The following is a 14039-nucleotide window of genomic DNA, read 5'->3' as shown; positions in this document are numbered from 1 at the left end:
TTTGAAACAACAAAGGTTTATTTCTTGTACATGCTAATGTACCACTCAGGTTGGTAGAGGAGCTATGTTAATTGTAGGTAGTTAGAGACCTAGGCTGACGGGGTCTCGCAATTCACATGTGCTCCCCTGCTTGTCATGTCAGAGGAGGAGCAGTCCTGGAGGGTCTTGCGCCAGCACTTAAATGCTCAAGCCCTGAAGTGACATGTGTCATTCTGCCTATGACTCATTGACTGAAATAGTCACATGGCCACACCTACTTTCAAAGGGTGAAGAGGGAAATAGAATGCTCTCATGTGCCCCAAAGAAAAGGAGAAAAGGAATATTTATGCACATTAATAATTTCAGCACCATAATATAGCATCCCTGCATTCTCAGTAGAAAGGCCAAATCATTTAAAAAGTCGTTTCAAATTAAAGAATAAACCCCCATAAGACTCCCACGAATATTCAATAATTGCTAAAATCTGAGGTGTATTATTTTACTTTCTGGAAGAAAAAATGTGTGTGTGTGTGTGTGTGTATCTGTATTTTATTATTGTATGCCCCATGACTGACTAAAAAATCCTATACATGCAAAATATATGAATGTTATACATATATATATTTGGAGCTGAATTGAGTTAGGCTAGACATAAAGGTGCTCAGCAGGAAAATCTATTACAAAGAGAATCTAAAATGTCAATGAAAGTGTAAAAAATTGGAGAAAATATATTTTCCAGAACTCCTCTTTGGAAATATACTGAGTACAATTATAGGGCATATTTTATTTTAGCATCACTTGGGTGAGATAGCTATAAGGGGACAGCAGGCTTTTCTTTCATCTTCCTTCATTTAATATCCTTATTTTTTCCAGCTTTATTGAGGAATGACTGATAAATAAAAATTATATATATTTAAGGGGTACAATGTAATGTTTTGATATACATTGTGAAATGATTACCACAATGAAGCTAAGTAACATATCCATCACTTCATATAGTTATCATTTTTTTCTGTAGTGAGAACACTTAACATCTACTCGATTGGCAAATTTCAAGTATACAATATATTATTATTAACTGCAGTCACCGTACTATACATACTATATATTAGGTCTCTAGGACTTATTCATCTTACAACTGAGAGTTTGTGCCCTTTGATTAATATCTCCCCTTTTCCCCAGCTCCTCAGCCTCTGGTAATCACCATTCTACTCTGTTACGAGTTCAACATTTTTTTTTTAGATTCCACATATAAGTGAGATTATGTCATACAGTATTTCTCTTTCTGTGTTTGACTTATTTCATTTAGCATAACGTTCCCTGGTTCATCCATATTGTCCCAAATGGCAGGATTTCCTTCTTTTTAAAGGCTACATAATATTCCATTGTATATATATGCCACATTTTCTTTACCCATTCATCTCTTGACAGACTCTTAGTTTGTTTCCATATCTTGGCTGTTGTGACTAATGCTGCTATGAACATGAGAGTGCACATATCACTGCAGATAGTGATTTTCTTTCCCTTGAATGTATTCTCAGAAGTGGGATTGCTTGATCATATGGTAGTTCTATTTTTAATTTTTTGAGGAACCTTCATACAGTTTTCCATAATTGCTGTATCAATTTACATTCCCACTAATAGTATACAAGGGTTCATTTTTGTCAACATCCTGTAAGGGACTTTTAAAAGTAACAACAGAGGATTGCTGTATTATTCATTGGTTGTAGTCTCTTAGTAAACAATGATCTGACTGATGCTAGTGAGTGCAGCAGGGTAATTTACAGGCAGGGGTTTGTTTGTTGTTTTTTTTTTGGCAAGCAGATTTGCCCTTCTTCTGACCCTTGCACACAACAATAAACTTGTCCTCCAAATAAAAATTGAACAAATATTAAAAGAGTAGTGGTTTGAATAAGCCAAATTGTCAGGGCTGTGACAGAGACATATATTGCCCATTAACCTCCAGAACATGACTTCACTGATTAGACTCTCTAAATAGCAGCTACCTCCTCCCTCACCACTCCATTCAGTGTATCCCATCAAATATCATGCAGCTGGTCCCAGAGGGGAATATTACTGTTAAGTCAACAATATTGTGAATTAATGCATTAGGTCTACATTAAAAATATAACTATAGGGCTTCCCTGTGGTGCAGTGGTTGAAAATCCGCCTGCCAACGCAGGGGACACGGGTTCGAGCCCTGGTCCGGGAAGATCCCACATGCCACGGAGCAGCTAAGCCCGTGTGCCACAACTACTGAGCCTGCACTCTAGAGCCTGCAAGCCAAAACTACTGAGCCCGGGTGCCCTAGAGTCCACGTGCCACAACTACTGAGTCTGCGTGCTGCAAATACTGAAGCCCACACGCCTAGAGCCCGTGCTCCGCAACAAGAGAAGCCACAGCAATGAGAAGCCTGCGCACCGCAACAAAGAGTAGCCCCCTCTGGCCACAACTAGAGAAAGCCTGCGTGCAGCAATGCCAAAAATAAATAAATAAAATAAATAAATTTATTTAAAAGAAAATATAGGGCTTCCCTGGTGGCGCAGTGGTTGAGAATCTGCCTGCTAATGCAGGGGACACGGGTTCGAGCCCTGGTCTGGGAAGATCCCACATGCCACGGAGCAGCTGGGCCCGTGAGCCACAACTGCTGAGCCTGCGCGTCTGGAGCCTGTGCCCCGCAACGGGAGGGGCCGCGATAGTGAAAGGCCCGCGCACCGCGATGAAGAGCGGTCCCCGCACCGCGATGAAAGAGTGGCCCCCGCTTGCCGCAACTAGAGAAAGCCCTCGCACGAACCGAAGACCCAGCACAGCCAAAAATAAATAAATAAATAAATAAATAAAGTAGCTATAAAATTAAAAACAAAACAAAACAAAAAAAAAGACCTTTTCAAAAATATTCTTGAAAAAAAAAAAGAAAATATAACTATATAAAAAGCAAAAAAGAGTTGCTATAAAAGAGCTTACTTTTTCTGCCTTTATTCCTTCTTATTTTCCATTTCTTAGGAACTGACTTCATAAGAATAGTAAAAAAAAATTTAATGATAATTGTAATTTGCTTAAAAATAATTTCGCATAGACAGTTTATGCATCCTAACCAGGAATCTCCACTCCAGGGACAGTCAGATATCACTTTTTCAAAGAGAATATCCTCCCCACTCCAGAGGCAGTGATTACAAACAGATTAGCTATCTTTGTCTTTGATCATATCCAGATATTTTGCTAATCACCATATTTCATGTCAGAAATGGGTTTTCATTGGTTAAATTAGTGGCAAGCTTATTAATTGGCATGGCACCTGTTATAAATGGATGGTAATTAGTGAAACTAAAAGCTTTCATTTTATATGAATTGGCTAAAATAGTATAAAGATGCTCCCCACCCTTGAATAAACAGGACATAAAAATCCAGCAAGGTTTGCAGCTTCTACTGTTAGGGATGTTGCCAAAGACTAGGTCTGTAAACTATCATGTATCCTGCCTTTGGTTTAGAAGGATTTTGGTTGCTTAATGATGACCATAAGAGTAACTGTGTCCTACTTCTGGGATATTGTCCAGTGTTGAGCCAATATTTCTTGTAAGGGGGTTGGGTCAAACTCCTAGAATGACAGACAGCTGAGACTTCATCAAGCTTACAGAATAAGCTGTAATATGAACCATTTTTGCCTCTTTGCTAATAAATGTTTCTAGAGCTTGTTCTGAGACTTGATTTCATAATAACCTGGTTACACCGTTTAAGGGAAGTAGCTAGCCCTTATTCATATAAAATATTTTGTTGGCTACTCTTTATTAAAAGTAAAACAAAAAACTCCCTGAGTTTTGCATGTTCAATTTTCTTAGGGTCATCCCCAACAGAATTAAATATTAATTAGTGGTATCTCCAGTTTTGCTACTCGACATTAGTAGATTCCTTGTAATAGAATGATCTTTAAAAAAAATATTGCTTTTGTACAATTTACATTGACTACATAACTTTCATAACTGCTAATCACCATCCTTATATCAGAACCTGAGCTTCCATTAAAAAAATCAAAGTAAATCAACAAGTTATATCAGAAATAGCATTATTTTAGATGATGAGATTATATACTATTTCATTTTTATTATATAAACCAAATTTATCTTCTGAAAGATCATTTTACATGCAAGAAGCCATTGATTTGGGGTTTTTAATAAATGTTATACAAATAACAAGTGAATAAAGCTTGCAAATAATAATTTAAAATGGCAAAATCTTAGTTAACTAGAGAATGTTAATAGATAACATTCTCCATCCAATGTACCGTATTTAAAAAGCAAGAGACAGACCTGAAATTTTATGCCTGTTAATTGATAGCTCCTCATCTTCCCCTCCCCCTAGCCCCAGGTAACAACCATTCCAGTCTTTGATTTTATGAATCTAAAATTTATAAATTTATTGAATAAATTTATTAAAACCATCTAAATTTATGGTTTAGATGCTTCATATAAGTGGAATCCTGCAGTTACTTATCTTTCTGTGTTTGGCTGATTTCACTTAGCACCTATAGTCAACAATAATGTATTGTACACTTAAAATTTGTTAAGAGGAGTTTTTTAAAAAGCAAGAAACAAAAACTAATTATTCTGCTCCAAACTATCCCCAGTTAGACCAAGGATCAATTTAACAAGCTACTGTCTGAATAAGTTAATGTTTTCCCAAAGAACCCATGCATCTATTGTGTGGGTCTATCTATTTAAAGCATACATACATATATGGACACAGGGGATACTGTAATGAAAAAGACTGGATCTTGCCCTTAAAGAATTTCTAATCCAGCCAGATACTAGTAGATAACTATTAATCATTATACAGAACAGTCAAAACTATATGAGAGACAGTACTGTCTAGAACAAGGTTCCAGTTTTAGTTTTGGTATTTATTAACTGGAAAGCTTTAGGTAAAGTATTTCACCTCACTGAGACTCAGTTTCTTCATTTGTAAAAATGAGAACATAATGCCTGTCCTACAGAGTTCTCATGTTGTCATGAGAATTAAATACACTAATGCTTTTAAAATGCTTACCTGAATGCCTGGTATACTTTACAGTAATCTCTTAAGCAGTTTTATGTATTGATTCAATGGATTGAGCAATTGTCCTCAATACCTCCATAAAACATTACTGGCAGATACTCTCGACACCCTGAATGCTCATGGCTACAAGTCTACTGTCTATTACACCCTCAAGTGTTGCCCCCATCAATTGAGTTATTTGCTTATCAAAGAGTCAGTCATACTTTATCCCCTCAAGTTTGTTGTGTCATTTTTACTTGTTTTAATTGTATAATTTAATTCAATATGAACAAAACAAACAAAAATTTCAAGTGCTGAAATAGATTTTTGTCTATAAAAACTGTCAGATTCTTTTGCTAACACTTGATAAATGTGAGCTACTAAAATATGTGGAAGAGATACTTGTAAAAGATTGGAAAAATCATATTCTAGAAATATTTTTTATACAAAGTGCTTCTTAAGTGTCTTTGGGTTTCGACCTTATTAATTAAAAAATTAGCTAAAACTAGAATGTGTAGATGATGCATATGACTGTGGAACTTACATTCGCAAAATCAAACAGTCTTGGCACTACATAAAAAAAGTGATAAATAAAATTTACCACTTAATTTTAAGTTAAAATGAAGAGTTGTAAATTAAAATATATTGATATTTACATTAAATGAACATTTTAAAGTATATATACATATATAGATACACATATACCTATAAATATACATATATATAGTTTTATTTATTTAGTTTGTTTGTTGTTATTGTTGTTATTTCTTCCGTATTGTACTTTTTTGATTAACTGACCAGTGACTCATTTCTGGCTGCTTCAGAGAAAAGTGTTTCTAGTTGTAAGCAAAAAATCAATGGTGGGTATGAGTGTACAAAGGCTAGTTTTGTCTAGGGTGAAGGTTAGGGAATTGTTATTCCTGAAGAATCTGACAAATGTAAGCACCGTATATATTTGTATTATGAGCATTAACTTAAAAACATAGCTATCAAGTAGCTTAACCAGAATATTAATTAGATGTTTCAATGTTAAAAATTGCTTTTTTCCACTAAGAAATATTTTATTAGGATTGTTTTTATAAGATGTTAAGATTATTTGTGTTTGTTAATTCTAGTTAAACTTCTTTTGTATAGTATTAATTATATACTTATATATAATTATATGTACAATATAATTATATAATATGTAATACAATTTAGATAATTTCTTCCTGTAGCATTTTGCACGGTTGTATTTTTTATCTATATCTATTTTATTCAATAAAATTTTTTTGGAGATGGGGACAGTGCCTCAGCATTTTTGTGCTCATCACATTGTCACTCTGTGTTTGGGTCGAAATATGTAATCAGTACATTCTTCTAGGAACAAATGAATATCTGGAAATTACTGCTTTCCGTCTACTAAAATGAAGATTGACCCTTTTAAATTTTATTTCCAGACTACTCTAAAAAATAAATCATGTTATTTATATGTAAACCCAGAGGAGACATAAGTCTCTTAGAATGTGGCTAAATTCTTTGAATAATGCATGATTACTTTGCTTCGTAGACTAATGTATCAATGAATTGATCTCACTCTGCAGAAATGTTACCTAAGATTTTTTAAATATTTTTCTTCCAATTTTTAGGAATAAAAATGTATTAGGGTGCACATTTACTAGCAGATGCTGAAAAAATCCTCATTCATAAATATTTAGATCTTCATTTGATGAGAAAAATATAAGATTACAGTATATGTCACAGTCTTTCCCACCTAAGTGTGTAACTGTATTCATGAATTATTCCTATTGCAGATGTAATGTCTTTCAAAGTAGTTTATTACAGCAATGTATTTCCCCTAGGAGGAGTGTTTATAAATATATGAATCAAGGTGATACATTTTGTGTTATTTCTTGCCTTCTTCCTGGATTTGCTTCCATGACTTACAAAATATTTTACAACAAAATGAGCCAATAGGAATTGCCATATTGAAGTAGACAAAGGATTCAGTTATCCTGGCAACTATTATATGAATGTGTTTTTTGTTATTCTTAAAACTAGAGAAATGCGTATTTGCAACAAAATTATTTCTAAATGATTAGCTTCTCTCCCAAATAATCTAAAATTAAAGCCTATCTGTTTAGAATTCTTCAGATTATGGTCATCTAGAAAAATTTTACATCCTAAGTTAAACATATGCTCAGTCTGCATGCCAGCTTAGTTGTGTCTCTGTTTTCTGACATTAGAGATATGTATACAATTTATATCACTGTCACTTCAGAGTAACTTTGATCAATTTAGATGAACAAAACTAAAGTTCTAAAAAAAGTTGTAAGCAATTTGAAAATCTTTTGTCCCTGTGTTTTCTTTTAACCTTTAAATCGGATGAGATTTTTGTCCTTGATTTTGTTTCTTTTACCCAAGGTTTCAATGGTTCTATTTTTTGAATCACTTTGCTCTGAAATAATTATAGTATGCTAGGTCCTCATTATTCCATATAACTACATATTCTATCCTCATCCCTGCTGATGCATGACTGAGTGGTGGAATAATGCAATGCTCTCAGGTTGTTGAAATTGACAAAATGGCCTAGCAACTAACTGGTGGATCTTAGAAGCTGATACCTGTTTCTCTTTTTGATTCATTTGCACATGACTGGACAGATCTAATCAAGTTTCTTTGCCTTGAAACTTCAGTTTCTACAGGTCCATGAGGGCAGGGACTTCATCTCTTTTGTTCACAACCGTATATCCAGAGCTCAATAAGTGCCTAGCATATAGTAGGCACTCAATAAATATTATTGAGAGAATTAATAAAATGAATTGTAGTAATTAGGTAATTAGTGAATCAATGAATCTATGCTTACATTACATAGCTAGATTGCAAAACCAACTTAAAAGTGTTGGGCTTCCCTGGTGGCACAGTGGTTGAGAATCTGCCTGCCAATGCAGGAGACACGGGTTTGAGCCCTGGTCTGGGAAGATCCCACATGCCGCGCAGCAACTAGGCCCCGTGAGCCACAATTACTGAGCCTGCGCGTCTGGAGCCTGTGCTCCGCAACAAGAGAGGCCACGATAATGAGAGGCCCGCGCACCGCGATGAAGAGTGGCTCCCACATGCTGCAACTAGAGAAAGCCCTCGCACAGAAACGAAGACCCAACACAGCCATAAATAAATACATAAATAAATAAATAAATAAATAAATAAAAAGTGTTCATATATCAAAATGGTTAGACTCAGGAGATTCAGAGTCATGCTGTGTGATCTCATGTAAGTTATTTAGTCTGAGTATTCTTTCTTATTTGTAAAGGCAAATAATTATAATATCATAAAGATTAAATGGGATAATACATATTCAGTGGTTATGTCTGTCACATCATAATCACTCAATACATAAAGTTATTATTTTTATTATGGACAGGAATTTAACTTGGGAATTCACTCTCAGAAACTAGTATTAGAACAGGGCATTTTATAAACTTCATCTAACTGTTAAAAAATATTAGACATTAAAGAGCAAAGCATTTGGTAAGGATTATGAAGGGGCTTGGAAATAGGAGAAAAGAAAAAATAGGAGCTAATAGACATTTTAATTTTTAAAAAAGTATCCAACACTACTGTCAAAATTAGTTTCTTAGAAAACCGTACTTCTAGGATTTCTGAAATTAAAATAACTATCTGACATTAAAATGTCTACTTTTAGTCCTAATATTCACGTTATTTGTATCAGGAAAATACTTATGGTGATTCTAGACATCTGAATATATAGGGATAAGAATCTTCCAATATTCCTAATTTTCTTACCTCAATCTAAAAGCAGTCCTGCAGTTCTCAGGCAGGGTTAACAAATAGGTTTCAAACCATTTCCAGGCTAATCAGAGCAGTTGACAGTGACCACTCAGAGTACTAAATTGATCCTAAAACTGCAGTTTCATTCTCAGGGTTTCCTGGAGACACACTTGCCATGTCCATGCCATTTTGCTCAAAGAAAGTGGGCCTCAATTCCTGGTTGCATATTAGAGTCATATGGGAAAGTTTTAACAAATATCATTGCCTAGACTCTACCCTAAACCAATCCAGTCAGATTCTCTGGGGTTGAGGCCCGGGTATCAGTACGTTTTAAACTTTGCCAAATGATGTTAATGTATAGCCGTGTTTGAGAGCCTTGGTTCCCATATGAGCTGATATACTAACCCATCTGCCACCCAGTAAATCTTATTTTTATTCTATCTTCAAGTCAAATATGCATGAAATACTAAACTAGCTCTAATAGAAACATTTTAATTTGTAGATCCTGACCAATTCTAGGTTAACATAAATCTTACCTAGGATCATTATTATACCACTGAGTTGTGCTTTGTCCATATTTTTCTACCTGTATATCATTAATGATCCTAAAATGCAGGTGTGTGTGAGGATGGGGCTGTGGGAAAGGATATGGTAACTGTCTTGAATACCCGAGACCCATAACAACAGTACTGTGTCCAATCAACTGAGAAGGAGTTTGTAAAAATTATAACTCCAATCATTGTGCAATTCTAAACTCCTCTTTTAGAAAAGTTTGTGTATTTTTGTCCATGATCTAAATATCCTAATAACTGAATGCAATTCTAAAAGTGTATCACAGATAAGTTTTAAAACTATACCTGATTAACTGGGAAATACTACTACTGGCCTTTGAAATCGGTTCTTCTAAAATACAGATTATGCCACGTCAAGATATTATCTGAGATTACATTACTCTGTCTTCTTCCTGACTCTGTTGCTTTGCAGAGGTATCATTATCCTGAATTTAGTGCTTATAATAATGTTTTTCATTTTCTTATTCCCATATTTATATATCCCTAAACAATATAGAATATTATTTTGTATATTTTTATGTTGTTTTTCCCAAATGTGATAATCATCTTCAGAAAGTTCTCAGTCATTTTTATTTCTTTAAACATTTTACACATACTTATTTTATCATCTTTATCTGATAATTTTAATATCTCAATTTCTTGGTCATCAAAATCTGTCCTTTTCTTCCCTCCTCACTTTTGCTTATTCGGAGCTTCAATTCAGGGAATTTTATATAAGGACAGCTGGTGAGTCCTTTTTTGAGGTTACCTTCTTCCAGAAAGGCGATGCATTTTACCTGTGTGAGGTGGCCCAAGTTACTACCAACTCAGAATGTCTTTAATTTTGTGGCATGAAGTTTTACAGACTATGTGGGTACCAAAAATAGGAACTCATAAGCGAGGGCAGGAATGAAGTTGTGAAATCTCTGTGAAACCATTTTAAAATTTCCTTCCCAGAACCCAAGCCTAGATAGGTAATTTTACTTGTCATTGGCCCTTGACAAGAGGTTGTTTTTTTTGTCTAATTCATCCTTTCACTGAAGGTGAAGATCTTGGCTTGGTCTGGGGTTTTTCTTGTTCCACCTTTGCCTGTTCCCTGTTCCACTCCTTGCTAGGAGCAAAGGACTTGTCTCCCTCTCCTTCAACCAGCTATGGAGGTGCAAGTGTCTTGGATACTGAAAAAGGCACAGAATTTCCCAAATACAAAGAGCGTAGTTTCAGCTTCATTAAATCATTTGATTCGTAGCTTCCTCTTCATTTCTGTATGGCTCCTGATGATTTCCCTTAGCTTCCTGAAAGCTCAGCTATGTAATTAAATACTGGTTGGTCATGTTTATCCGGCATATCTAGGTGATTTGTAACAGGCAGTTTTTCAGAGGAGTTAGCCTGCCTTATCACTGAAAGCAGATGTGTCCTGTATTACTAAAAGAATTGATGATGAAGCTTCTGGTAACGAAGTGTATCATCCACTTCTTACCTCATCTATTCATTCACTTGACAAATACTAACTGAATGTCTCCTCTGTGTCTCACTCTCCTGTACCCTGGGGATAAAGTGGTCATCAAAAACTGTTGCTACTGTCAAGGAGCTTACATTCTAGTGGGAGAAACAAATGACAAATGTGTGTGTGTATGTGTACATCTCACAAATATAAGGTATATACTATACAGACACACATATATAAGAACATATCATATTCCCAGATAGCTCTCAAAGAAAAGCAGATTCTTGGGTCAGCATGTGATGAGTGATATTTTAGATATAGTGAAGGTTTCTCAGAGGAGGAGACACTGATCAGGTGTCAGGTAGAAAAGTAGTGAGGTATCTTAGCAGATGGACAGGGGTTGTATGAATGCTCCGGACAGAGACAACGTTATTAAGTACAAAGACCTAAGAATGGGAGTTGAAATGTTTTTATGGAATTAAAAACTCAGGAGAATATAATCCTTTTAGAGAAAGAAGAATTTTTGGAACACTAAATCGGTCAGTTGGTCATTGAGGAGCTAGAGATTTCCTAATCAGTTTATTCATAGTCAAATCAGTCGTTCAGCCAAATAAAAAAATATTGAGTGCTTCATATATTAGGTGTTGCATGAGACACAAAAGTTAAACAGCAGTAACTCAATGTGCACTCACAGTTTAATAGGGAAAGTAAGGAATAACCTCATGGAAAGTAATACAGTCATGAGAAGTATTTTAATTACTGTCATCTTATTGCTTCCAGAAAAATAACATAGAACATCATGTCATACTCTTTTCAATTTATTAATAATTTTAATAGCTTTAAAATTGTAACTATATTATATGTATATGTAAGCACTAATATTATATGTATTTTTACAAAACTGTTAAAATTTACCAAAAGTTACTTGGATTCTTTCCAGTTTCTCTTGGTTTCTCGTCTCTCCAGCACCAGCTCAGATTACCTTGACCTTTTCCTCAAAGCAAAAGAGAAAACAAAAATAAGAATAGCCCTTTTAAAAACAAACAAACAACAAACTTAAAAATACCTTTAAAATAGTTGTTTTGAAAAAAAGGGGAAAGAGTACAATTTCCCACAAAAATCGTGTTGAGAGCTAGCAGCACAATTGTTAATAATGCCTAGATGTCTTGCCTTAATAAGGTTCTGGATCCTTACAGCCCTTTCTTCTAGTACATAATACAGATATCTCCCACTTAACATCAGTAATACATTCCTGAAATGAAAAGTTCTAAGCAGAAATGCTAAGTTGGAGCTGATTTCCCATTGTTTGAAATGGGAAATATATTTCTCATCACACATGTGTAGAGCAATGATCTCTGAAAGAAAGGAAACAAATGAAGTGAGTCCTATGATCACTCAGTGTAATACCTAGAGAGAGTTTTCAGACCAGAACACAGGGTGGTGAAAGTCAGGGTGAGCCCAGCAGTGTCCCTGAGTTGAAGAGATGGACTTGGGAATTTGGGAACATCAGGGTAAGGAGTTCACAGGGCAGAGTAAAGGAGAAGAGAGAGTTGCAGTGAGAGAAAGCTCTGAAGATCTGCAGAAGGACCAACCCCCCCTCCACTGAGTCTTCATCTGAGTATCAGAACTTTCACGTGAGGAAGCTACCTGAAGCCAAGGGACAAATAACCTGAAAGAAGCAGGCAGAAAAATCTCCAGGCTTAAGTGAAACAGAAATTATTGGTGTTCTCACCAGCCTGAGTAGAAAAATTATAATATGCGAGGTATCAGGTAGACTATTCAGAAGGATATTGGCTCACTTAAGGGGCAAGATGAGACCTAGACCAAAGGCTTCTCTGGTCCTGCTTAACAAAGCTTAAAAGCAAGTTTAAAAGGATCAAACCCCAAGGAAAAAAAATGAAGAAAACTTCACCAAGACTCATCATAATCAAATTGCTTAAAACCAGTGACAAAGAGGGGGGAACACATTTTGCAGAAAGAAACAAATATAAGAATTATAGGAGACTATTGTTTTGGAAACAGTATGAATCAGGAGACAGTGGAACAGTATCTTTAAAGTACTGAAAGAAAATAACATCAACCTTGAATGATATAGCCAGTAAAAATATATTTCAGTAATAAAAGTGAAATATTTATTCAAACATACAAAAAGCAAAATCATCACTAGCCAACATGCAATTTTATTTGTATTTATTTATTTTAAAACACACATTTCTCTAACAGATGTATCTATTTTTTTTTTGAAAGGAATTGACTATGAGGAGGGAAAATATGTGGCAGAGAGGTAAGGAATAGAACATATATACAAATGTAAGTTGTTTTATTAATTGTTTTAGAACCACAACAAATTAGTACAGAGAATGCCTTGTATAAAACAACACAAAAAATGTTCAAAGATTGAGGTGTTGCCTTAGGCAAGGCTGAAGATTTAAGTCTGGTGTTTGGAATTTAGGCCGTAGTCCTTGTTTTTGGATGTATCACTGGGTGTGTGGGACAGTCTGTGCTTTTAACCAGATTTGAACAGAAGAATGTCCACTTGGCCCAGGTAGAAGTAGATGAGGTATTTGGTTTAATGTGTCATGTAATTACTGAAGTTCTTCCCCACGATTCAGTGCCAGGTGGGATTGTGCTTCTTTTCAAACTCCTTCTTAATATAGGCTGCTATATCCGTCTCTATGTTATATTTCTCCAGTGCCTGAGTAGCACAGTCCACCAAGTCCTGTTGCATTTCCTCTGACATAACAGCATTTTCGATCACAGCATTTTGGTCGCAGTGAAGTAGGGGCAGGCTGACTGCATCCAGTCTGCTGGGGAAGGGGCTGGCCAGACATACAATTTTAAAGGAAGATCTTTGGGTAAAAGGAAATGATACCACATAAAAATCTGTATCTATACAAAAGACCAAATAACACCAGAATTCGGGAATATGTGAGTAAATACAAAATGGTGTTTTCTTATGTTCTAAATTACACTAAAAGATAATTGAATGCTTAAATAAAAAATAATAACAATGTATTGTGGTATTTACAACGATGTAAAAATAAACTATGACAATAACACAGGGGCCAGGAGAAAGTAAATAAATTGTACTATTTAAAGGTTCTTCTACTATAGGTGAAGTGATATATTACTTGAGAGTAGAGTGTTATAAGTTATCTATACTAGAAACACCAAAGCAAAATTTCACCAAAGAAAGTATATGGATTGCGAATATGCACATGAATAGATACTAACATCATTAATCATTAGGGAAGCTTAAAGCGACAATG

The 14039-nt window shown here is 35.1% G+C and overlaps 1 pseudogene across 1 annotated transcript; it reads right to left on the bottom strand.

Moving 5' to 3' along the window:
• Nucleotides 1-2888: 2888 nt before the first annotated feature.
• LOC309620474 (dynein light chain 1, cytoplasmic pseudogene) lies at nucleotides 2889-13740 on the bottom strand (annotated as a pseudogene). The gene has a single exon. The product of its transcript is annotated as a dynein light chain 1, cytoplasmic pseudogene (transcript).
• Between the last annotated feature and the right edge of the window lie 299 nt (nucleotides 13741-14039).

The sequence above is a fragment of the Balaenoptera borealis genome (genome assembly GCF_965194805.1).
Source record: "Balaenoptera borealis genome assembly, chromosome: X".
NCBI lineage: Eukaryota > Metazoa > Chordata > Mammalia > Artiodactyla > Balaenopteridae > Balaenoptera > Balaenoptera borealis.
This window is presented reverse-complemented; position numbering and strand designations above follow the sequence as displayed.